Below are 23,809 nucleotides of genomic sequence, written 5' to 3'. Positions count from 1 at the left end.
GAAAATCTGTTTCCTTGGTGTTGGTGGGTTAACTCTATATATGTGTATAAACATGGCAATGATCTCGCTTATTTTTGATGAGAAGTTGTAGCAGAGCAAGTCTGGTGGAGATGTACTGTAGCAATAAGTAGGCTTCTAAAGGTAACTGCTGTTTTTTTCTGATTTTCTGACTTTTTATTTTTAGTTCTTTTAATAGTTTTGGCCCAGGGACAGTTAACAGTTCTGGGAGGCACTGGAACTCTCAGTTTAACCCCCTTTGTTGTACTATCTATTCCCTGATGTAATCACCCTAGACTCCCTAGACTAAGTGTACACCAGGAAATAATAAGCATTTTCAGGATGAGATTTCATCTGATATATTTCTAAGTACAATATCAGAATGCATCTGCAGTTCATCTCATTCTGCTGTTGAACTCAGAAAGACATGCAATCTACACAGTTATGTGTTTATTCTTAAAGAGATACTTGATGAAGATACTGTCCCCTGATTCTAAACCTAGAGCCGAACATGTGTACAATAATTCCAGGGAACAAGTAGGCTTGTGTTGTGGATTAACCTGACAGGCAGCTAAACACCACGCAGCTGTTCATTCACTCTCCCCCAGTGAAACAGGGGAGAGAATTGGAAAAAAAATAAAATGCATGGGTTAAAATAAAGACTGTTTAATAAGACAGAAAAGGAAGGGAAAATAATAACAATGATAAAAGAATATAAAAAGCCAGTGTTGCACAATGCAATTGCTCACCATCTGCTGACTGATGCCCCGTCAGTCCCTGAGCAGTGGGCTGCCACCACCTGGCCAACTCCCCCCAGTTTTGCTGTTCAGCATGATATCATATGGTACAGAATACCCCTTTGGCCCATTGGGGTCAGCTGTCCCAGCTGTGTCCTCTCCTAGCTTCTTGTGCACCTGCAGCATCCTCTCTGGCAGGGCAACAAAAGAAGCTGAAAAGTCCTTGACTTAGTGTTAGCACTGCTCAGCAACAACTGCAACACCAGTGTGTATCATCATTATTCTCACCCTAAATCCAAAACACATTAATATACCAGATACTAGGAATAAAATTAACTCTATCCCCGCTAAAACCAGAACAGCATGTATGTCCCTCACTACTTCTAGAAGTCTTCACTTTCTTTCCTATGTCACTCATGTTTAGCAAAATGTCATCAACACTCACTTATCCATAAATAAGAAACCAGTCTTTTTCTCTATGCCTTCTACTTTTGATCCCACTGAAGCCTCAGAAAAATATGTCACTAATGGAGTTTTCTTGTTACCAATTCAGACAGACTTCTTAAACAGTACTTAAGCATCTGAATGCATGTCCATTAGTCACCTTGAATTCATGTTGGAGTTGTGTCCTCCATTAACCCACAAAGCATTCTCTTTTTCCTCTGAACAAATGTTACTGAACAGAGTTACAGGAAACATGCCTCAAGTACACTGTCCATAGTAACAGAGCACGCACTCCTAACACTGCTTATGCTCACAGTGGCAAAGTGACATGGGGAAAACGCAAATCACAAATATTAAATAAAAGTCAATTGTACAGTTTCCTGAGAAGCTAGCAAGAAGAAATCATATCTATACAAAAGGATGAGGGCCACTGTGCCAAAAGTCTTTCAGATGCTCAGGTAAATCAGTTGAGAAAGGGTGGGAGATTTTCATAAAGCTATAGCCACCAGTGGATGGCTAATAATCTTTGTAATTTGGGGAAAAAAAGTTCATAAAGGGTTTGCACAAGACATTCTAACTACAGGTAAAAATTCTCAGCATTATGTGATTAATGAACTAAAAAGATTGCATGATTCCTCTGTTAAAGCTGCAGTGAGCACAGCTTAGTGTATTCTTAAAGACCTTGGTAATGTTTGTAGTTTAGCTAAAATATTCCAGATATGTATAACAACCAAGGTCACACATCCATACCTAGGCACCGGCAGCAGGGCCTGCAGGGCCTCTGTGAGGTAACCGGGGCTGCCCCGGGCTGGGCACAGCTGGTTCCAGCCGGCTCCGGCCCACCCACCGCAGGGCATAGACTAGCCCCACGGCCACCAGGGTGTCGCCTCCAGGAAAGTGTGTTTGAGAAAGGGCAGAAAACCCTTGGGGGGAGCAGACAGCAGAAGAGTCAAGATGAAGTTGAGCCTGGGAATAAAACAGGCTGAGGTGTGAAGGTGGTTCTCGGTTTGGTTTTGCTTCTCACTAGCCTACTCTGTTATGAATTGGAAATAAATTCCTCTTCCCCAAATTGAGTCTGTTTTGCCTATGACAGTGGCTGGTAGGTGATCTCCCTGTCCTTATCTCAACCTACAAACTTTTCCATCTTATTTTCTCCCTCTGTTCTCCTGAGGAGGGGCATTGAGAGAGTGGCTGGGTGGGCATCTGGCAGCCAGCCAAGGTGAACCCACCATGTGTGCTCACTACAACCTACTCAAAACAAGCTTATTGTTTGCAGGAAAGTGGGTTGAGACATAAAATCTAGCAAATATAATAAATGCAGGAACAAATCACTATCAATGTTCTTAATATACATATTTCTTTAAAGAATAAACCAGAGTAGAAAGTGTAATTTCCTCTGCAAGTGATAATAAACTAACACAGATGGCATTTATTTTGCCTGTTTGTATTTTCTTCCCTTCCCATTTATAAAATATTGCAGTACTTCTTTCTGTACCTTTTCAGTTTTTCCTGTGATTTGCATGGCAAGAGTTTGGTAGTGGGGGGCCTATAGGGGTGTCTTCTGTGAGAAGCTTCTAGAAGCTGCCCCCATGTCTGACAAAGCCAGTGCCAGCCAGCTCCAGGATGGACCTGCTGCTGGCCAAGGTTGAGCCCATCAGCCTTGGTGGTAGCACCTCTGGGATAACGTAGTTAAGCAGGGGGGAAAAACCCTGCACAAGGGCAACTGCAGCTGGAGAGAGCAGTGAGAGTATATGAGGGAAAGCAATTCTGCAGGCACAAAAGTCAGTGAAGAAGGAGGGGGAGGAGGTGCTCCAATTGCCAGAGCAGAGATTCCCCTGCAGCCTGTGGTAAAGACCATGGTACAGCAGACTGTCCCCCAGCAGCCCATGGAAGTTAATAGTGGAGCAGATAGCCACCTGCAGCCTGTGGGTGACCCCACACAGGAGCATGTGGATGCCTAAACAAGGTTGTGACCCAATCGGAAGCTCATGCTGGAGAAGGCTCCTGGCAGGAACTGTGGAGAGAGGAGCCCATACTGGAGCAGGTTTCCTGGCACTACTTGTGACCTTGTAGGTGACCCACGCTGGAGCAGCCTCTGCCTGAAGGACTTTGCCCCATGGAAGAGACCCAAACTGGAGCAGTTCATTAGGAACTGCAGTAGACAGAAGAGACTCAAGTTGGAGAAGTTCATGAAGAACTGTCTCCTGTGGGAGAGACCCCATGCTGGAGCAGGGTAAAAGTCTGAGGAGTCCTCCCCCTGAGGAGGAAAGACTGACAGAGGCAACATATGATGAACTTAGTACAGCCCCCATTCCCTGTCCCTCCCCACTGCTGGCAAGGAGGAGGTAGAGAAACTGGCAGTAAAGTTGAGCCTGGGAAGAAAAGAGGGATGGGGGAAGGTGTTTTTTAAGATTTGGTTTTATTTCTTAATATCCTACTCTGATTTTAATTAAATTAAATTTTTCCCCAAGTCGTCTGTTTTACCCTGTGACAGTAATTGGTGAGTGACGTCTCCCTGTCCTTAACTCAACCCATGAGCTTTTCATTATATTTTCTCTCCCCTGTCCAGCTGAGGAGGGGAGTGATGGAACGGCTTTGGTGGGCACTCAGCATCCAGCCAGGATCAAGCCACCACAATCACTTCTGGTTTTTCACATCATTCCTTGTACTTAATAATAATTATTATCATATATTAATATAAATTTTACATACATGACTGAAGCCCAAAAGATTATGAGTGGAAGAAAACAGCAATTCTGTATTTGTTTCTCAGTGCTGGATAGGTGGCAGATATTAAATACTGCTATTCATGTCAATACATTAGCAATGAAAGGCTTACAAAGATGATATCAGAGTAGTAATACGCCAAGAAGGCACTTCAGCCTCATAAAAGACACCAAAAGAGCCATACAATGATTAAAGATATTTTGAATATAAACAAGTTTATTATTGAAGTATCAATTATTGCATACAGCAAAACAACTAAAAGGGGTTACAGTACAAATAGTAACATCAAAAGAAAAGATAACTCTCATTTTGGTTGAATCCTAGTGTGAAACCACATTTTAATGGAGTCTGTTTATCATTTCTGGGTTTTGTTCTATGCAGGTGCTTTAATCCCCACAGCAAGAGCTGCTGAGTGTCATCAGCATTTTGTGTCATGTCTTATTTAAGATGGAGAAAAAAAGGTATGTGCAGAACCATGTGCCTCTGTAAAATGACAATGTTTTTGCAATTATAAGATTTGTAATATAATGTATGTGTATGTAAACAGTGTGCATATATATGCAATTGTGTATATATTTGCATATATATATTCAATATGTGTGCATCCATACACAAATTTGAATACAAAAATCTTGATACTTTGAAGACAAATATGAAGACAGGGTGTTCACTTAAAAAAAAGTACCTTCTACAAACCAGACTGGAAATCTCTTTATCAGCGTGAATACCATGCACATAACCTATGCCATTAATCTCAGCAAAGACGCCTGTGTATTTAACTGTACTCCAAGTGAGTCAAGACTTGGCTGCATGGCATTAAGCATGCACTTGTTGTGTCATCTGTGTTACACTTTAAAGCAGAGGTAATGTATAGGTTATGCTGAAAAACTTTTTCATTTAAATCAGCTTGTTAAGTACAGTTCATGTAGATCACAGGACATAAACTCATACAGGCAATTTTCTGTACCTATACTGCCTTTCTTCCTTTTCATATTTAGATTAGATTCTATATAATGTGTTTAGATTTCATTATGTGGAAAAAATGCCTTCAACTACAGTAAAATAAAATTTATATTGATCAATGAACAGAGATCTGATAATCAATCAAAAGATAGAAAGGAATCAAGAGTAATGTTTGTTAACAAACATAGATTTATTAGATTTTCTTTCCCCTCCCCATTGTTGTTGGAAATTAATAGTCCCTAAACTTTACCAAACTTTACAAGTCAAGTTCACAGATTTTCTTTCCTAAGACAGACATTTCTTTCACTGATGATGCTGTTTAGTTCTGTGCCTGTTTTCATGTGAATTCATATCCTTAAATGCCAAAATAGTACTATATGTAATGACATCTCTTCTAGGGGCATCCATATTTTAGAGGCTAAATGAATTGATGAACATTCCCATTTAGCCCTATTTTGGCACTACCCTTAGTTGATAAAATTTTTGGAAGGTAATTGTTTGCTGACTGGTAGTTCTCTGTATCTGTTCTTTCAATACCCCATTATAAAGATTATCTCATTCACTTTACTTGTGAGTACTAAGATTTTTGAGCTCTTATTTTTCCCCACTTATGAGAACATTTCCATATCTTCACTTTTCCTTCCAGTACCTGTCTTGTCTCACCCCCATCATAAATAGCCTTATAACTGTGTGTGAGATGCAATGAGAATCTGTTTCATTTGTATTGTTGAATTCATGATCTCTAGAAAATATTGGGATAGAACAGAAAAAATCTGTCACAAAAGATTCAATTATTAAATCCAGCTAATGAAGTGGTATTGAGGGGAAAAAATCACCGAAAATGTGCATTCCTTTACTCAGTTTTAGGGCTGGAATTTGAAAGTCAGACATATCAAGTTCACTGGTCCTAATTCTGTCTAAATTGCTGTATGAGTTTAAGCAACTCACAAGACAGTTGGGTGTTGATATTTATAAAACAGAGACAATGTTTTTAATAAGCCTACATGATAGTCATATCATGCTTTAACTAAGTATTTAATCTATTCTAAATGCTTTGAGAGTCTACAGTCTACATGTACATTTCTATATTTATGGAAGTTTTAGCTAATAATTTACTTACTCCAAATTTCTGGTGTTTTCTCTAATTTTGAGTTCTGGATTATCCTATCACAGAATACAAAGAAATTTTGATGTCTTATGCTGTACAAGTATTTGAAAATATATTAAGGTGAGGATTCAAAAGTCCAAGATAACTATCCAGCACTTAGAACAGGAAAAGATTTAAATATGATATGGGAATAATACATATCCTATTTTTCCTCTTTTAATGAGAAAATCTTCACAAAGCAGGAGAAAGCTCTGTTTAAGGGATTTCCCATATTTCCTCACAAGTTGCAATTTTAATAATGAATAGTATTAATTTATCCTTTTATTATTTTAGAGCAACTGTGATACCCAGTAACTGTCTGAAAACATTAATTTTCCATGAAAAAGAACACAAAATGATATTAAGATAGGATAAACATGTAGCTGTAACTGAACATTTTGAAAATAGTTTGAAAAAGAACAAACCTTGCTCCTGATGCTACACTTTCAGTATTGCCTTTACTGTTTTCAAAATAAAAATGTTTCATGCATTTACATTATAAATACTGCTTGTATTTAGTTTGTACAGTTGTAAGAGGGCCATAGTAATATTTAATAAAATAGCTAATAAATATAAAGGAAAGGTATTTCCTACTTCAATATGATGGTACTTCAATACTGCTATGTGGAAAATAAAATACCCTATTAATGTCTATAATAGTATTATATTACTTTAAATTACTTCCAATGCAAACCTGATTTGCATTAAATGTACTTTTAAATAAAAAGATTGGTATAACAAAAGCAAACAGAGAAAGAAAGGTCTAAAACTTTGTGGGGTTATTTAATGCCAAAAAGAAGCTGAGAACAATTAATATTTATACATTTTCCAGAGCATTTTTCCACTGATAAATAATTGGTTTATATATAACATATTTCCTTGTAAAAATCAACAACTACAATAAAACAAAACAAAAACCCCAAAAATAAGGAAAGCAAAATAACTTTGTCTGTGATTATTCCACATATGTCTGAGGTCCAAACACTATTTCTCCCCTTTGAGGTAAGTTTTTTCTGGGATTCAGATATCTGACAATATTCTCCCTGTTACGTGTTACTCATTAACGCTTACATTTCCTGCCTAACTTTAAAGTGCCTCATTACAGGACCTATATTAAAAAAAAACAACCAAACAACAACAAAAAAGTCATTCTTGTCTTTTGTAATCAGTAGTGACAGGAACCTTCAGAAGCTTTGCCAGTACAGAATCTCAGTTACCTTTTGAAGGTATTAAGAGTTCTTCATTGACTGCTCAGGAATTTAACCTAAAAATACTCCTGCATTTACATTGTGTACATAAGCATATAAAGTTATATGGGATTAACCTAGACTTACCTTGCCAGTGAAGTCACCACTCCAGTCCATTCTATATTTTTTTTTCAAATTAATTTAATATTAGTCATATAGAAGTATATTCAATAAAATTTGCTAGCTCTATTATATTAGAAGGATCAAGCCTCTCTTACAGACTATTATTGCACAGAGCATAGCACACATGACTGAGTAGCTGCCTTTTTCAGTGTTCTTAATAAAATAAAATAAAATCAGAAACCAAACCACATTTGTTTATGCTAACATACATTCATATATAGGATTAATTATTCCTACCTCCCTGTCCCAAAATGTCAACTTTCATATATTGATTTTTTAATCAAAATTCAATAAATAAATTCCATCAGTTTGCATTTTTGTTTTCCAAGTGTGTTTTTTCCTGACTACTGTACAGTGATAATTATTCCCACCACACTGGTAGGGAACTTCACAACATTTAAAGAGTCGAAGCGTCTTTCCTAATGCTGCTAAGCATCAGCTCTTGCATTATTAACTATGTATTTTAAGGGGCTGTAAATCATCTGTAGTGAGGTAGAACTGAAAAGGAAATATCATAAGATACCTGTCCAGCAATCAACTCTCTATGCATATACCCTGAAGTTGTTCCACTAAAATAAATGGCACCATCTTGTGCTTTAGTTGAAGCACCTTCTTGAGTATGCTTATGATTAACTATAGTCATACAAAGTTCATCAACAGGATCAAGGCCAGATACTCTACCATTTAAGAGATCAAGGTTATAATGATTCTATAGACTATAACAGAAAAGCTAAAAATCCTGTCTATCCTATATTTAGCTGTGTGAAAGACAATAAAGGAGAGAGAATAGCAATGTGCATCAAAAATGCAGAAAGTCTTCCTTCTTTGGAAGGAGCTAAAAGATCTTTTAAAAAGAGCTTCAAAAAGGTCTTTTACCTCCTGTTCATAGGAGCTCAAATGTCTAATTTAGAAATAATCTCCTGAGCAACTTCTGGTTTTGGGATAGGCTGAACAATTTGCACATGTATCATAATCAGAAATGTGAAGCCTCGTTACCCATCATCTGTGAATATAGGTATGTTACAATGATAAGGATCTGCACAAATACATTTACCAGGAAGCTGTGAGCCTTCATTTTACATGGCCTTTGAGAAAGCTGTTTAATTGATTCTTCCTCTTTGTTATTGTTGTTTTCAAACTCACATTTCTCTGAAAAAGATTTCTGACTTTACCGGTAAAAACGTAATTGTTGAGTAGAGAAGGAGGAAAAAAAATCTAATTTCGGGGTGGGGGTGGAATGTAATTTTGTCTGAGGTCATACTTCTAAAGACATTGGATGTGTCAAGATTTGTAGTGAATGGCAAGCTCAAAACAAAACAAACAAACAAAAAAAGAACAAAAACCAAACAAATAAACAAAACAAAAAAGTGTACAAAAGAAATAAACTTGGTCCACAGTGACACATCTAGGAAATCACACGCTATTCTACAGTGCATGTATTCAGATTGAAATTTTAAGTGTTTGTTTTTTTAGTCAGTATTTTTTTTCAAGTACAGCAAAAAGCAAAAGGATGAACTTCTTACTGTTGAATCTTGCCAATTCCATTAACATTAACAGTGACCCTTTGAACTCATTGGACTTAGATACCAAAAGTGACATTGGAAGCCATATATAGGACCCACAATATAAACGAGTTACACACTGTTTAGAAAAATTGAAGACATAGAAATGTCAGCTGTATTATCCATACAGAAAAGCAATAAAAAAAAAAAAATCACCACTTAATAACTATGCATGTACTTCCACAGACTGTAAATCAGTGTAAAACAGTTGAAGTTTCTGTTCTCACTGAATTAATTTTAGTCAAATTCATTATGTGATTGCATCAAATCAAACCTTCAGTTAAGAACAAAACCAAAAAAAATACAGTTATCATAATGAAACTTGCCTTGACTTCAAGTTGGGGATAATTTTTTACAAATTACAGCTTTTGTAATGTATTGTATAAGTAAGGTTTTTGACTAGTTCTGCTAGGCCAACAGATGAAATTAAGGCTACCTCTGTGTATAAATAAGAAGATTCACTTACACACAACATATTTAGATATTGAAAACAAATTGCACTCTAAAACAATAAAATCCATCCATAATAACATACCACTACTCACAAACTGCTTTTGTTTCTACCTCATTTCTAGTTTCACTTAAAGGAATACAGACTGTACATTAAAGAGTCCATAATAAAGAATCATGAGCAATAAACAAATGCTCTCACTTAAAATCTTCTGTCAACTTGAGCTCCCCTTGAATTTTTGTTGTTATTTTTATGTCTGCTCAATAAGTAAACTTAATTCTTCTTTATAAATGTGATCTGCTGAAAGAATAGGAAATTATTTACAATATAGTCTTCTAAACAAGAATACACAAAGTTATACTTGTTCTGTAGTTATAAGAAAGATTTTTAAAAAGAGACATCTGGCCTTCATACTCTGTATATGCATGAGCTTTTTCTGGTACTTAACCAAGAATGTAAAAATTATTTAATTGTAATTCATAATAAATAATGGTCTTCTTTTATATACCTTGCCTTTTACTTAATAGTCCCATTTGTGCATGAAGAACTTAATAAAGGTCAGATCCCTATCATTTTGTTCTCTGTGCAAATGTGTATAAATAAATAGTTTCTTCCTAAGGAGTTTGTATACAGGAAAAATTTGTGCCTCCATACAGAATGACTTGTTCTTTTCAGCAAGAAAATATCAACACCACAAAACAGAAGTCTGTGTGCATGTTCTTCTCCCCAGCAAATGCAGTGATACTGAGAACATTATGGCTGCAACCTCTGCATTGAAGCCAACATGAAATCTAAAGATGAGAACACAGAAAGCAAATATGCCACAGAGCAGATCCTCAGGTGGTGTAAACTGTTTCTTTGCTGAAGTAACTGAAGTATGACATTTTTAATCAGCTGAGGTTCTGCCCCCATTATTTAGCAGCTTTTTGAATAGGAAGGCAAGCACTGATCACACTGGGAACAGCTCTAATTGAATGTTTTTCTACTATTGAATACTCACTAGCACACAAAGCAAAACAGCGTTGAAGGGCAAAATATATTCCCCTTTCTTTTCATCAGGAATAGTAGATAGATTGCAACAGATACATACAAATACTTTGATGGATGCTTTATGAGATTGCCACACCTAATAATAAAGAGTAAGGAAGCCTTAGCCTTCGTGCAGCAGCATTTTTTAGTTTGTGTTTATCTTAAAGCATGTGTAATCCACTGAAATCAACAGAATACTCCTGTGTTTAAAGGTGGGGGATATTGTTAGATGTTATGCTAAAATGGGTCTCATATAAGGTATCCGAAGAAGGTTTAGACACAACCTGGTTTTCCTCATTCCGTTTTAACCAGTTAGTTAAATTTCCACAGCATCACAGAGCAACACTGCTGTTCATTTTGTGTACACAGGTATGTAGGCAGAAAGTTGAAGCTGAAAGAATAAACTGCAACTTATAATTGAGAAAAGAGACTAAATGTCCATTTGCAGGGCAAAATGGAGTTTTCCTATTAGCTTTACAGTTTCATTAAATGCATTCACCAATGTTGCAATTTTCCTTCATTGTTAATCAACATTGTAATGTATAAAATACATATTCAATATATAGAATTTTATGAATTATTATTAATTCTTCCTAAATTCTTCTGAGATAAATGGTATAAATCTCCTTTAGGCATTCTTCCTTTTCTTTCTCTAAATCATACTTTTTGGCCAGTATCATTTGCAACGGTATGGTTCAGAGAAAGATGTTTACAAAAACAACAGAAATTTTCAGGCTAGATCACAAAACCAGACTTTAATTAACTTTCTTTATCCAGTGTTGTTGATTAATATTCTATCAGTTAATATTCATGGATATCTTCTACCAAGATTTTTCAGTCTCAAGTGTTTCTTAGTATTGCAGCAACAATTAAATGATGCTGGCGTTATTGTGTATGTAGATGCAGATGCAGATGTACATAGAAATGTAGACATGTGTATATATATATTTCTTTTCTTCAGCCCTTGGTTACTTCTGAAATTTAACTTGATTTCTTTTCTAGATGAGTAGGAGAGGAGGGAATAATCAATAAGTGATTTGAAAAGAAACATTTATATGCATATATTACATGGAGATATTTACTAGTATATTGATATGGTCTCTGCTCAGGGCTTACCAACCCCTGCAGCTGCAGAGGACAAATTTCACCCCATATCTCTGAAATGTTGTTTATTACCACAAGGTAACTATCATTGCTCCACAGAAGCAAATATATATCAGCCATACAGAAATAGAAGTTATCACATTTTTTAAAATGGGGTTTTCTGAAGCTATTTTAATAACCATGAAAAAAGAAACACCATAGGGAAGAAAGTTTACATTTTGCTCAGTGCTAGCAATCATCATGGGGTAATAGTCCAAAGAATTGGACCCAGGCTGCCCTGTCTCTGGACGTGACTCTAGAAAACAAGCTAGAAGAGCCAACTTTCTTAACAGCTGAAATAGCTGGGTATATATCCCATGCCACTGCATGGATGTTTCAGATTTTTCCTGAACACCCACTGCCATATCTCAGAGGCTGCGACTTTTGCTACTAAAGGAACACCTTGCTTAATTTCCTCTGTTTAATTTTTCTTTGATATCATTCTTTCAGAGCCAACTAAGGTCCCAGAGTCCACAGGGCAAGTCTGTGTGACACGAGTGACAGCTATAGAATCAACTCCTGATTTACAAGAATACCTTCCTTCCCCAGAGCTAGCGTTCTTCTTGTTTTACCATGACATTCAGGATCTCTTGAATGAAAGCAGTTTCCCACTTGAAACAAGATGTCCTTCATAAGGGATCCTCTCATTTCACTACAGCCAGTGTTTGGTGACCTTAAAGACTTGCTGCAAAGCCCATCTGTTTGTTGAAGCTTTCCCTTTAAAAAAACAGTAATTGGATTGGCAGGACTGGTTAAAGTTACCTACGAGTAAAATTCATACCTGTTTTTTCAGTGGGAAAGATATTGCAGTAGATACAAAAGAAAAAGAAAATATTATTTATAGACTTCTTTAAACCTTCTTGATTTCTTTTTTCTTTCAATTTGTTTTGGGATTTTTTTTTCAGTTGTATTTATAGAGCATCGAATACGCTCTATGAACAAATCTGAATTACCAAAAATCATCATTTTAGAACAGCTTTACAATGCCCACCCCAAAGTGTCTTTGTCTTTTTGCTTTTGCCTCTTTGTCTTAACCAAGAGGTCTTACTCTTCTTGAATAATCTAAATAAAAATCCTTCAGCTCTGGAATTTTGACTTAATATGACTTAACCCATCTGGTCATCATTGTGCTTCATCAAGGACTTCATCCCTATAGCAAATAAGGTACTCTGCTAGTCTTTTCCTGAGAAGCAAAAGTCTAAGCCACAATTTTGTGCCAAATGATAACAGGCAATGTATTTTTTAGTTTTGTGGGAAGAGTTTTTACTCATGTTTACAGCTTCCTATGATATATTAATTCTTTTCTTTCTTGGGCTTCTTGAATCCCTGGATAGTTTTACAGTCTTAAGGAAAAGACTGTCTCCTTGTATTTATTCTCAAGTATCAGTGAGCCATGTGAGAGTCAGTTTGGAAGGCTTTGTTCACCACAAGTGCTATTTTAATCTTCTATTAGTATTTTTGGGGAAGATAGCAGTTTTAATTTCACACCTACTTCTTTCCTATTGTTGTTTTCAATTCCAAGTTCAGCCAAGAAAAGTCTCCCTTAAACAAATGTGTAATTTAATATCTCTCTTCGGTTTACTACATTCAGGCAAGGACCTACCCACTAAACCTAGACAGTGCACAAGAAAGGGAAATACATAGAAAACATGCAGCTAAATCTACAAGTCACTAGGTGCATATGTGGCTCATCTAGGTGGGATAAAATGGAGTTCAAGGATTCATTCATTAGTCTAAAAAGTGTTCTTATTTCCCTCTTTCTCTCCCCGCCCCCCCCCCCCCCCCCCCAAGTATGCTATTATACATGTTATTGGATGCTGTTAAACTTCAACCAGTGAGAAACCACTGGCACAACTGTCCTCTCTTTGAATACAAAAGTAAGAATTCTGTTGATTTTAGTGAGAGGAGGAAGATCAAATATTAAAAGTTGTATGATCCTCACTAAACAGTTTCACAAGGCCTTATCTGGCTGTTCTAGGTTTCATAACTTGGATGATTTCATAATCAAGAATATTTTGTTGCTATATCATAATACTAATTTAAAATCCTTCAGAACTTTAGCTGTGTGAAGTTTACTCAAGTCCACTGTGAGTGGTAATGATGTCTTGTAATTATAGGAAAGAAAAATAACTGAGTAACTGTGAATCAAGGAAACATCTTCAGCTGTTGAAATTATTGTGACTATGCTGAAAATCAAAGGAGTTGCAGGCTTTTATACCAAGTGAGAATATGTTTCCTTCGTAATGTTTTTCTAGTTTTGTTATGAAGGTTTTGTGTCGTCTGTGGTCTGCCATTTGCTGTGTTCCATGTCTTTAAATAGTTGACAGTACTTATTTCACAGAAATCTTGTGAAAATTAATTAACACTTGTAAGCTCATCTGAGATAGAAAAGTGCAAACTATTATTCCCCATTACCCCATGAAGTATTTTCATCTGGTTCCCCAGTAACATTATATGGCTTCCTAATAACCTTCTCTACAGTGAAAGTCTGATTGTAAATCCTTACAGCTGCAATACGTCTCAAAAGCTGTTTCAAGTAGAACCAATAGGAAGGAAAATCTTTCTAAAAAGAAATCATTATAATACATTTTTCCAATGAAAAAGCATTTTTAACTCAAAAGCAAGAAATTATTCATCAGTGTTAGGGAGTAAACTGAGATTTGGATGTTGCCTCCTATATAAGCAGCAGACAGTTCCAGAGTCAGAAAATGTAAAGTAGTTGATGTAGTTGATGCTGACATAGTCTAAAGAAATCATGTTTAAAAAAAAAAAAAACACCAAAAACAGAGGATATAAAAACAATACAGAAAATATATCTAATTACCTATGCACTTACTGGTATCTCTTCCCTCCTTCCTCTATGGTAAAATACTTTTAATGTTTTGTGCAATTTCAGAATATTTTGTCTTTGGGCACTATTGCAGTTATTGCCTCACTATTTAAAATAACAACCCACAAAAAATCTCTGAAATTACCATTTTATAGCAAAGCACCCTAGTCTGTAAAGGAGTTGAATAAAGACTACTAGCTGTATGGAGGTTGTGCCACCATTTCCATATGTAGTTGTGATGCTAACTTTGCTTAGTGATGGTTTTAAAGTTTTTTTTGTTTTTTTAAGACTGCACTGATAGGTAATTCTTATCTTGTCACTAGGCTGCCAAATTTTTATTATGATTTGATAAGTTATCCTCAGTTTCCGCCCTTCATTCACTAGTTGGCTTTCCTCTCTCAGTGATGCAGGGTGTTTTGCATTTTTCACAGTTCCCATAACCAGTGTCAGACTTTATTATCATAAGCACTATAGTTGCACTATAAGTACTCCACTGTGCATATCCATATAGTAGCAAGATGGCACAGCAAAAGTAGCTGCAGATTCCTTACTGCCTTGTGGCAAATCACTTCAGACCACTTCAGGAAGAAACACATCTGATGTTTGTTCATTTGATATTTACCGCATGGACTTTGTGGGATCTAAAAAAAAAAGATTTAACCTGTTGGTCAGAGCCACGGGCACGTTATTAGTAATGTTTTTTCTTGACCAACCAGACACAGCAGACTTGAGGTCCTTCTTTACATAGGCCTGGCTGTTCAAAGAGAGACTATGCATATTCTTCTGTGTATCAAAGACATAGCTTTATTTTTGAACAGAATATATTTACTAAATAAGATCTAATTACATGTGAGTTACAATTTTCTCTTTAGGTTTCTATTTTAGGTCTTCACAGTTTTCTGAAAGCTTTATATTTCATACCAACGTTTGTTAGGTATTATATAGCCTTGCATCTAAATCATTTTCAGAGAGTGTGAGTCAAATTATTTCCATTATTATTTTCCCATTCTGATAAGGATAGAATAAGGGAATTAGGGAGAGTGTTAGAAATAAACTTCACTGCACTTAGAAGAAAATGCACAAGATTCTACAAGAACAGTGTGAGAAGGACAACATTGCCTGGCAAGGCACCTGCTTAAGAAGACGTACCTTGACCAGAAGAGAAAAAAAAAAAAAAAAAAAAAAAAAAGAAACCAACATTACCCTCCCCCACAAAAAGGATCACAGACCTCAGTATACTTTATATGAAGTTCTTTAATATGCAAGAAAAACTTTTTTCCAGTATACCTCTGTAGAGGAATGAAGCTGTGTTAATTAGCGTTAACACATACAACTGTAGGTTGGTTTCAGGGGCGGTGGGTTGGCCAATGTAGATAAGGTGCAGCTGTGGCTGGTTCTGTTAAGTGGTTGAGAGCCAGTGAAGAGAGAGCAGCCAAGGAAAAGAGAGGAAGAAGCAAAGAGAAGAGAAAGAACGCACACTGAGGATGAGGAGAGATAAGGAGAAGGCAGCAGAGTATGAAGAGTACGTTGGTATGAGATGGTAAAAAGACCTTGTTGCAGCTTGATAGTTTGGAGAGTGCTGCGACATACCTCAACTTAAAATTTAAATCTAAATACCCTGTTGAGAAAGGACATATTCTGAAAGTCCATTGTTTGTCTAGTCACAAAAAAAAAATTTAAAAAAATAAACAAATAGAAAAATCTGAATTAATTTTTCTTCAGACTACTTTCCATTAAAAAAAAAAATAATGAAAAAAAAACCACCTTAGAATCATACGACAGCACAGGTTGGAAGGAATGTGGAAAGATCAATCATATGGTCCAAACCCTCTTGGAAAAGGGAGCTTACTCTGTAATATGCTAAAAGCTTCTTGTATCATATGCAAAAAGGAGTGTTCTTTGAAATCTTTAGGTCTAAAGCAGACTATAAGAAGAGTGCGCTGAAAGAGCATTTTCTATAGCCCAGCAGAGAATTTCCTGCTTTTTCATATCTCGCAGTGCAATTGGGTTCAGCCATCTACTGAGGCCCTTCTAAAGACACATAGCTTGGATGGATGATTTATATGCATCACTCGCATTTAAAAACACAAATATATTCATCTTTCAATTCAGTTGCTTACACAGTGACATCTTGTACCATTTGAGAGGCCCTACGATATCTGAAGCAGCCACTTGGGACTTGTAAATATGATTCATGCATATCAGAAAATCTGTGCCCTCTTAAATGGAAAGTGGGGACATCTGAATGGAGTCTTTGAAGCATGAAGATCTTTATTGACATATTTGTGTTTTCTTTTTTATACAGGAACAGAAAAGAAGCAAAAAAGAAAACACAACAAAACAGAAATCTGAGAATAAGATATAAACTGACTCTTGTGAGCCATGGGACGTATGTAATTCAGCTGCCATATGTAAATACCAATGTAAACCCAAAGTTAGTAATTTGATCTTACATATGTGTGCCATATTAGTTCACAATGCTTTGTTTGCTATTTTACTTTAAAAAAATATTATTATTGACCTTCTGGCTGCTCACTATCAAACTGAACTTCATTAGTTAAAAGGTGAAATCTAAATTCCTTCACACTCTTTTTTTCTGCGGCCGGGCCAGTTCTAGTTTCTGACTATTTGGATAAAGGCATTGACTTTTAAAAATCAAATACAGTATAGTAGTTGTGTGGTCGTTTCTTTCAAATGAGTCCAAATGGCCATTGGACACATATACACAGTTTTTTGAGCGTACCACTATGCCTTTCACATTAGTTTTCGAATTATTGTTGTTATGGTTAATTCTTACATACATTGAGAAGTTTCAAATTTGACAAAAATACTTCAAAAATTTAATGTGCCATAAACCAAACTATTCAAATAATTTAAAACATGAAGAGAAAACCAGGATTATATAAGTGAAATAACTGCACTAAAAGCCTCTAAAGTTTACAAACCACTATAAATAGCCTGAATCTGCTTTAAAAAAAAACATATTGTGGGTAAGAATTGAATAACAAAATGTACGTTACACCTAACTGGTATGTCCTAATTTTGAAATATTTATTTGTACTGCTTAGAAGAAATAAATAATTGTAATAATACTTGGTTTTATATCTTTTTTTAAATTATTTTTAAACCAGCAAATAAGGTAAGTACATCCATGGGGTTTTTTTAACCTAAATTTTGAAAATTTGAATGTATTTATAATCGAGTTACACATTGTGAATTTCATCCAGCTTTTTGGCTGGCCTAACACCATTAAAATCAAGACAACTTCAACAAATCACATGGTTTGGAACCTATTTTGCCATTATAAATATGAAAATTGATAAAACACGGAGTACATAAAAATTTTTGATTTTATCTTCTTTAAAATTTTTTCAGTCTAATAACTAGACATCTTTAGACTGCTTTTAATCTATTTACTTTAAGGAAAATACATTTTTTACTAGTATATATAACTATACTAAAAATATATTTTTAGTAGTAAAGAGTTGGGAAACCTTCAGATGCCTTCATTCTCTTATCTTTTTTAAAAAAACATACAAACTCCAGGTTATGTTACTATCCTGCTACTTAAAGAACTTCTGCTATGTTGCAGTAATGTTTTTCAGTCAGACCTAGAGATGGTCATTCACACTTTTGTTGTTTCAAGATTAGATTATTGCAATTCCCTATTGGCTGCTTCCCCAATAGAATGCTCCATAAATTCCAGCTGGTTCAGAAAATAGTTGCCAGTTTTCTCATGTAAAAGGGACAATCCAAGCATATTTCACCAGTTTTTAAATTTTTGCCCATATCGCTGGTTATACAACATATCAATTATCAACTGGTCCTTCTCATTTTGCAGCAGAAACATGACTTTGGCTTAATGCAATTTATCAATATTTTATTTTGAACCCATGTTTATGAAGCAAGATTAGGTTATAGATTCAGGTTGTCTCAAGGTTATCTTATAAATTGTGGTGAGGTCCTATGCAGTATCAGTTGCACTATTTTTCCTACTTAAATGATGCTGAGGTTTTGTATAGATTTTTATATAGAACTAGTCATCTGAGCCAGTGGAATGTCACTGGTTTTCACCAGCTGAGAATCTGGTCCTTGATATCAGTACCCTTTTTAATTGCCTTTTGTGTTTAATCAAACTACAAATTCAGAGAGCTTTGCCATTTTCTCTCAGGTTTATGTTCTAATGTGCACTTTGGACTGACACTCTGCAACTGAATGGCTTCTGTTTGAGTTCATCGCAGAACAAATTCTCACAGATTAAAAATTAATTCAAAAGGGGGAAAAATGTTGACTTTTTCTCTTGTAGCTTACACTGCTTGACAAAGCTTGGCATTATTTTCAGCTTTTTGAAATTGAACAAAAATTCATTTCATATAAAAGGGATATCTGGAAAAACTAAATATGTTACTGAAATGGGAAAAAGGAAGATAGAGACACTCAGTAGTTAAGAAAAACATTCATTCAAATAAATGTGGGTTCTCTTTTTAAAATGGGTGAAATGTGATTAAATTATTAGCCGATCTACCAAAATTAATAAATTACTGATTTCTTAAACTGCCTTTCTTACAACAGTCCCACATAGTGAAGAATTGGGTTTAATTTTGTTTTGTTTCCTTTTCTGTGAACAGGAGTGGATTAGCAGTAATTGTATGGGAGAAACTGGTGTCCCCTAGAAACTTTGTTTCAGCGTATGCTGCATGGAGACAAGGCATTGCCACTGGGAGCAGCAGTTTATAAGATCCTGCAATTTGAAGGCTGCAGGTATTTCCAGAGCCAATTTTTCAAAAGCATTGAGCTTCCTAGCAGAGGTGACTGGTGTGCTTTCCAGAAATCCTTAAAGATGTTAAGGACAGCTTACAGAAAGGAACGGAAAAGCTTGTCTGTACTCCTGAAACTATCCATCCCAGGAAATAATCTCCACCTCTAAGTCAAATTATTTGGAATGGCTCACGTTTGCATGGCTCTACCATGGGGCCTCCTAGGACGGGCATGTTACATTCACAGCCTTGCACATCACAGGTTTCTTCTGGGTCCAGCATGCAGATGCTATGTCTTAATTATTTTTAAAATCTCTTCAGTACCTGCAGTTTCAGTTGTAATGATAGTAAGGACTGCATGGCCCTCAAAAGAGTAGCCAGTATAGGACTGAGTGCACTGAAGGTATGGCATGCCTTGCAGTGGGTGTGGAATTTTGCAAGGGTTTTGAGAAAGACAAGGCATGATATCTTACCTATCTCACTGTCCTAGTTGTTATGTCTTAGCTTCTGAGATAGTCATATAATTCAGGACAGGATCTCTCTCTCCTTCTCTGGTTATTTATGATTTTTTTTTTTTTTTTGCTCATTTTTGCTACTTGAAATAGGAGTGGTTGCCTACTCTGTATGTCTGATCTTCATATTGCTTTAAATTTCTATGGCTCCTTAAAACTGCCCTTTTCTTTGTGATAGCCTGCTTTTCTAAAATTACTTTGGATAAAAAGAATGAGAAGGGCACCATATAAGCACTTCATTTTGTTTGTGTTGTGATTAGCAAGGAAGGCTTTTCAGGAGAAGATTATACTTGTTTATTTAAAAACAGATTTTTAAAGACAAAAACTCAGTGACAAATTAAAATGACACTGTTACGCAGTTCATTGAACACTGTTACAATATCTTGCACTGCTGGTTTACAGAATCTCAGATGCTAAATGCATATTCAAAAGGGGACAAAGTAGATTGTTGCTTCTTGTCAACAAGGCAAGACATAAGAAAATATACATAAGAAATGACACATATTGCTAATAGCATTCATTTCTCTAGGCAAATTACCAGTATCAAGAGTTTTATTTACATCCCATGAAACTCCCATTCCATTTAATATTTCACAATTAATTACACCATGTTCTGCTGTAGGATTATTATAGTGAATTTGAATTAGAAAAATTAGAAGGCTTTTCACTATTTCCTGAATACTGGCAATAGAGATTCTCTTATGTTGTACCCTGCTCGCAGAAAAGAAGACATTTCTTTTTTTTTTTTTTTTTTTTTTTTCCCCGAGGAACAGGGCAAGGAGGGAGAGACGATGCATGACTATCTGTACATCTTTCTCAATAATTTAAACAAAAATGTGTTTTATTGCCAACAAAAGTAAAAAACAGAATTTCTACTAAAAGCTAATAAGTGTTACTTAATTAGGCAAAGGAAAATATTTAATTGAAGACATAAATTGAGAAAAAAACATGGAATGGAAATGATATGCTTACTACCACTAGAAACAGCAAAAGTAGTAAATACACAGTGCACTTTCTAAAATATTCTCTGTGTGCACGTATGTGCGCTACACATTGTGCAGACAATGCTACAAATACATGCTGTTTTTTTCTAGCATTCTGTAATGGTGAGTGTAAATATATTTATGTATAAATTGTATTATAGCATTTAATTAGATAGTAGTGATATGACTATTTAAGGGTAACATCCAAGATATGAATAAGTATGCAGAATATTTGTGACTGAAACAATGCTAACAATATGTCACTAAAAATACAAAAAGGAACAGATTTTGTATGTTTTCCATGGTGGAAATACGGTTTATCAAATATCAAAAATCCAGGTATATTATGCTGAACAGATAGTTTGTTTTCCTGTGTTTGCAGGTTTTGATAGTTGAAGTACAACAGTTCTCTTCTGAAAGGGTGTAGCTGCTGAGTTCCTTAATTAGATGACTATCTGCAAAATTTAAATTAAAATGTTACCTTTAAACTTGTTTCTGTAATCCAAAATAAATTTTAATTTAATTTATTTTCTGTGTCCTTCAATAAATTAGGGTACTAGCGTAGTGCAGTAGGAAACAGTAAAGGAGACATCGGCTCTGTCTTCTTCTTGCATTTTCAAAGTACTTATTTTGTATATGTTCTGAGTTACTTTTCATTCTTCCTGAAATAAATTCTCAAATTCAGGTTCTTTTATGAAGTTCAATAAGGAAGAAGTAAGGCTTCAGACTTTGTCAAGGAAATCATACTAGATGACCACAGCGGTGTTTTTAGCCTTCCATGTCTTCATTTTTTGAAATACCAGAGACAATAAAAGTGGTTTTCAATTCAAATCACCTAAAATTGGACAGAAGACAGCTGTCTGTGTCTGAGCTAGAGATCCTTGGTTCTTGTATAGACAATTGAGAAAAAAATGTGGGTTTCAGGACATTTCAGGACAATTCGTCTTGTTTAGAAATGCCTAATTCTCTACATTGACTGTAAAGAATTGTAGGGTCACTAATTCAAACATCAGCATCCACGTTGTAGAGATTCACATTTACATTTTCTCACTTTAACTCCTATAAAACCTGTAAAACTATTAAGATGTAATTAGCAATATTAGAATTTGAACTTCTGGTGTGCTCTTGTACTTTCATCTGATTAACTGCTTTCAGAGAAACACACATGGGCATACACAGAATACTGTATCACAGACCCTTATTTACCTGTTACTCCAGCTACCTGAAATTGAGGAATTCATGCTTACAGGGGTAATAATTATTTAGCCTCACTTAAGAACTACAAATGTATATATTGGCATATATATATATGTGTGTGTCATATATATACACACATATATACATGTATATATACACAAACCAAAAACTATAATTGTTCCTATGATTTGGCTCATTTTTCTTCAAGGCATAGAAAATATTGACACTATACGTGTGCCTGTAGCACTATTTCATTTGCAGTCACAGGTAATGTATATGGCACTTGCCTGGTTTTATTGTCTTACCTTTTTTCCCTCAGGTTTACATCCTTAAAAGAACACTGTAGTTTGAGTTTTGTACTTAAGTCTTCATTTACCTTCATGCTTCATAGGAGTTTGATTTTTTTCTTTTCAGGTAACCTGATTAAATTAATGAACATGAGTTCTTTCAGGTGAATATTAAGGAACTGCCTTCCTCTTGCAATATCATGAGTGATTGATTAAAGTAGTCAAAGAACAATTTATTATGCATACATTTTGTTGTTGAATTGGTCAGTTTCAGAGCTTGGCAAAATGCACTGAAATTATATATACATTATGCTGATGAGAGACTCATTTTTATTTGCACATAACACAATACCCGCAATTTTACCATGTGGCACTTAAATACTTGATGTTATTCCATTTTTTCCACTCTCTCATTCTGTGGAAATTATAATATTAATTTTTACTATCTGACAAATCATTCAGGAAAAGACCATAGAAACCAGTATCAACAGTTCATAACAGTTTTATCTCCTAAGACATATGTTACCCTCAGTCTTATAGTATTAATTTCACTCTAATTATCATTGTTCAGAATGGCATGGGAATACTCATTATGTAGCTGTTAAATTACAGTCAGCAATCTCACAAATATAATAAAGTATCTGCTGGATCAATATCAGAACTATTAGCCAAATAGAGAATGAAATATTACTGATTTTCTCTATGAGAAACAATAAAGGATCTTGTATCAGAGAAACACTTTTTTTTCTTTAAATATTATAGTTTGGCAGAAAATGAAGCGGAAAAAAAACCACCAAGAACTTCTAAAACATAAATGGAAGCAAAACACAGTGTCCCAAATTTGTAGAACTATTCAAACATGTATGTCATGTATGTCTATTGAATGGAAATTGATAATATTTTCTTGTCATTTTTCAGATGTGCCTCTTTGAAATGCAATGAATTACATAGATGTTATTTAAACTTCATTTGACTGGTAACAATAAAAAGTTTCAAGCTGTGACATATCTAAATCATCAGTCTGTACATACAATTGTATGATTTTGTAAAAAGATATAGATGCATTTTTATTACACTACACCTCATATAATAAAAATAACTGCAACTATTCTCAGCTAGTGTGAAGCAGCAGTGAGCACTTGAAGACATCATCACCAGTTTGGGTTCTGACCAGCTGTACTCAATGTGGTTCACATATATCCATTTCTTTCTGCCTCTGCCTCTCTCTCTGTGTCTGTCTCTGTCTGAGGGGCAATCAGGAAAGTAGTAACTTTTGATTAATGAAATTTCTCACATCCAGAAATAATATAAAAAATAAAAATAACTTTTAAAACACTTATTTTACATTAGATATCAACATTAGAGGAAGGAAGGAAGGAAAGGAAGGAAGATCAGAATATAGCTTTGAGACCAGAATTTTCATAGCCAGTCTGGAACCTGGATATCTTCATTTTCCTGCATATAATGAAATACTCATGGGTCAGTCACAGATGATAAATCTTCAACACACACATAACAGAATGTCAGTTCAGGATATTTGCTCCCCCCACCCTGTTAATAACACAGAAAAAGAAAGCTTTCTTGATAGAGGGGTGAGGTGTTTTGCTTATTTTATCCCCAAAGAGATAGTGAATTAAAAGTGAGTTTAAAGAAATTTGTTCAGCTCTGGATTA

The 23,809-nt window shown here is 35.2% G+C and overlaps 1 long non-coding RNA gene across 2 annotated transcripts in view; it reads right to left on the bottom strand.

Annotated features, from left to right (window-relative positions):
* Window positions 1-20,401: 20,401 nt before the first annotated feature.
* LOC308059468 overlaps window positions 20,402-23,809 on the bottom strand; it is a 73,932-nt gene continuing 70,524 nt past the window's right edge. For both annotated transcript variants that reach the window (XR_013926259.1, XR_013926260.1), the window contains one exon: window positions 20,402-22,268. This is a non-coding gene — a long non-coding RNA (uncharacterized lncRNA). The remainder of the gene's footprint in view (window positions 22,269-23,809) is intronic.

This window comes from Falco punctatus (genome assembly GCF_963210335.1).
Source record: "Falco punctatus genome assembly, chromosome: 2".
Lineage (NCBI taxonomy): Eukaryota > Metazoa > Chordata > Aves > Falconiformes > Falconidae > Falco > Falco punctatus.
Note: the sequence above shows the minus strand (reverse complement) of the source record. Positions and strands in the feature narration are given on the sequence as shown.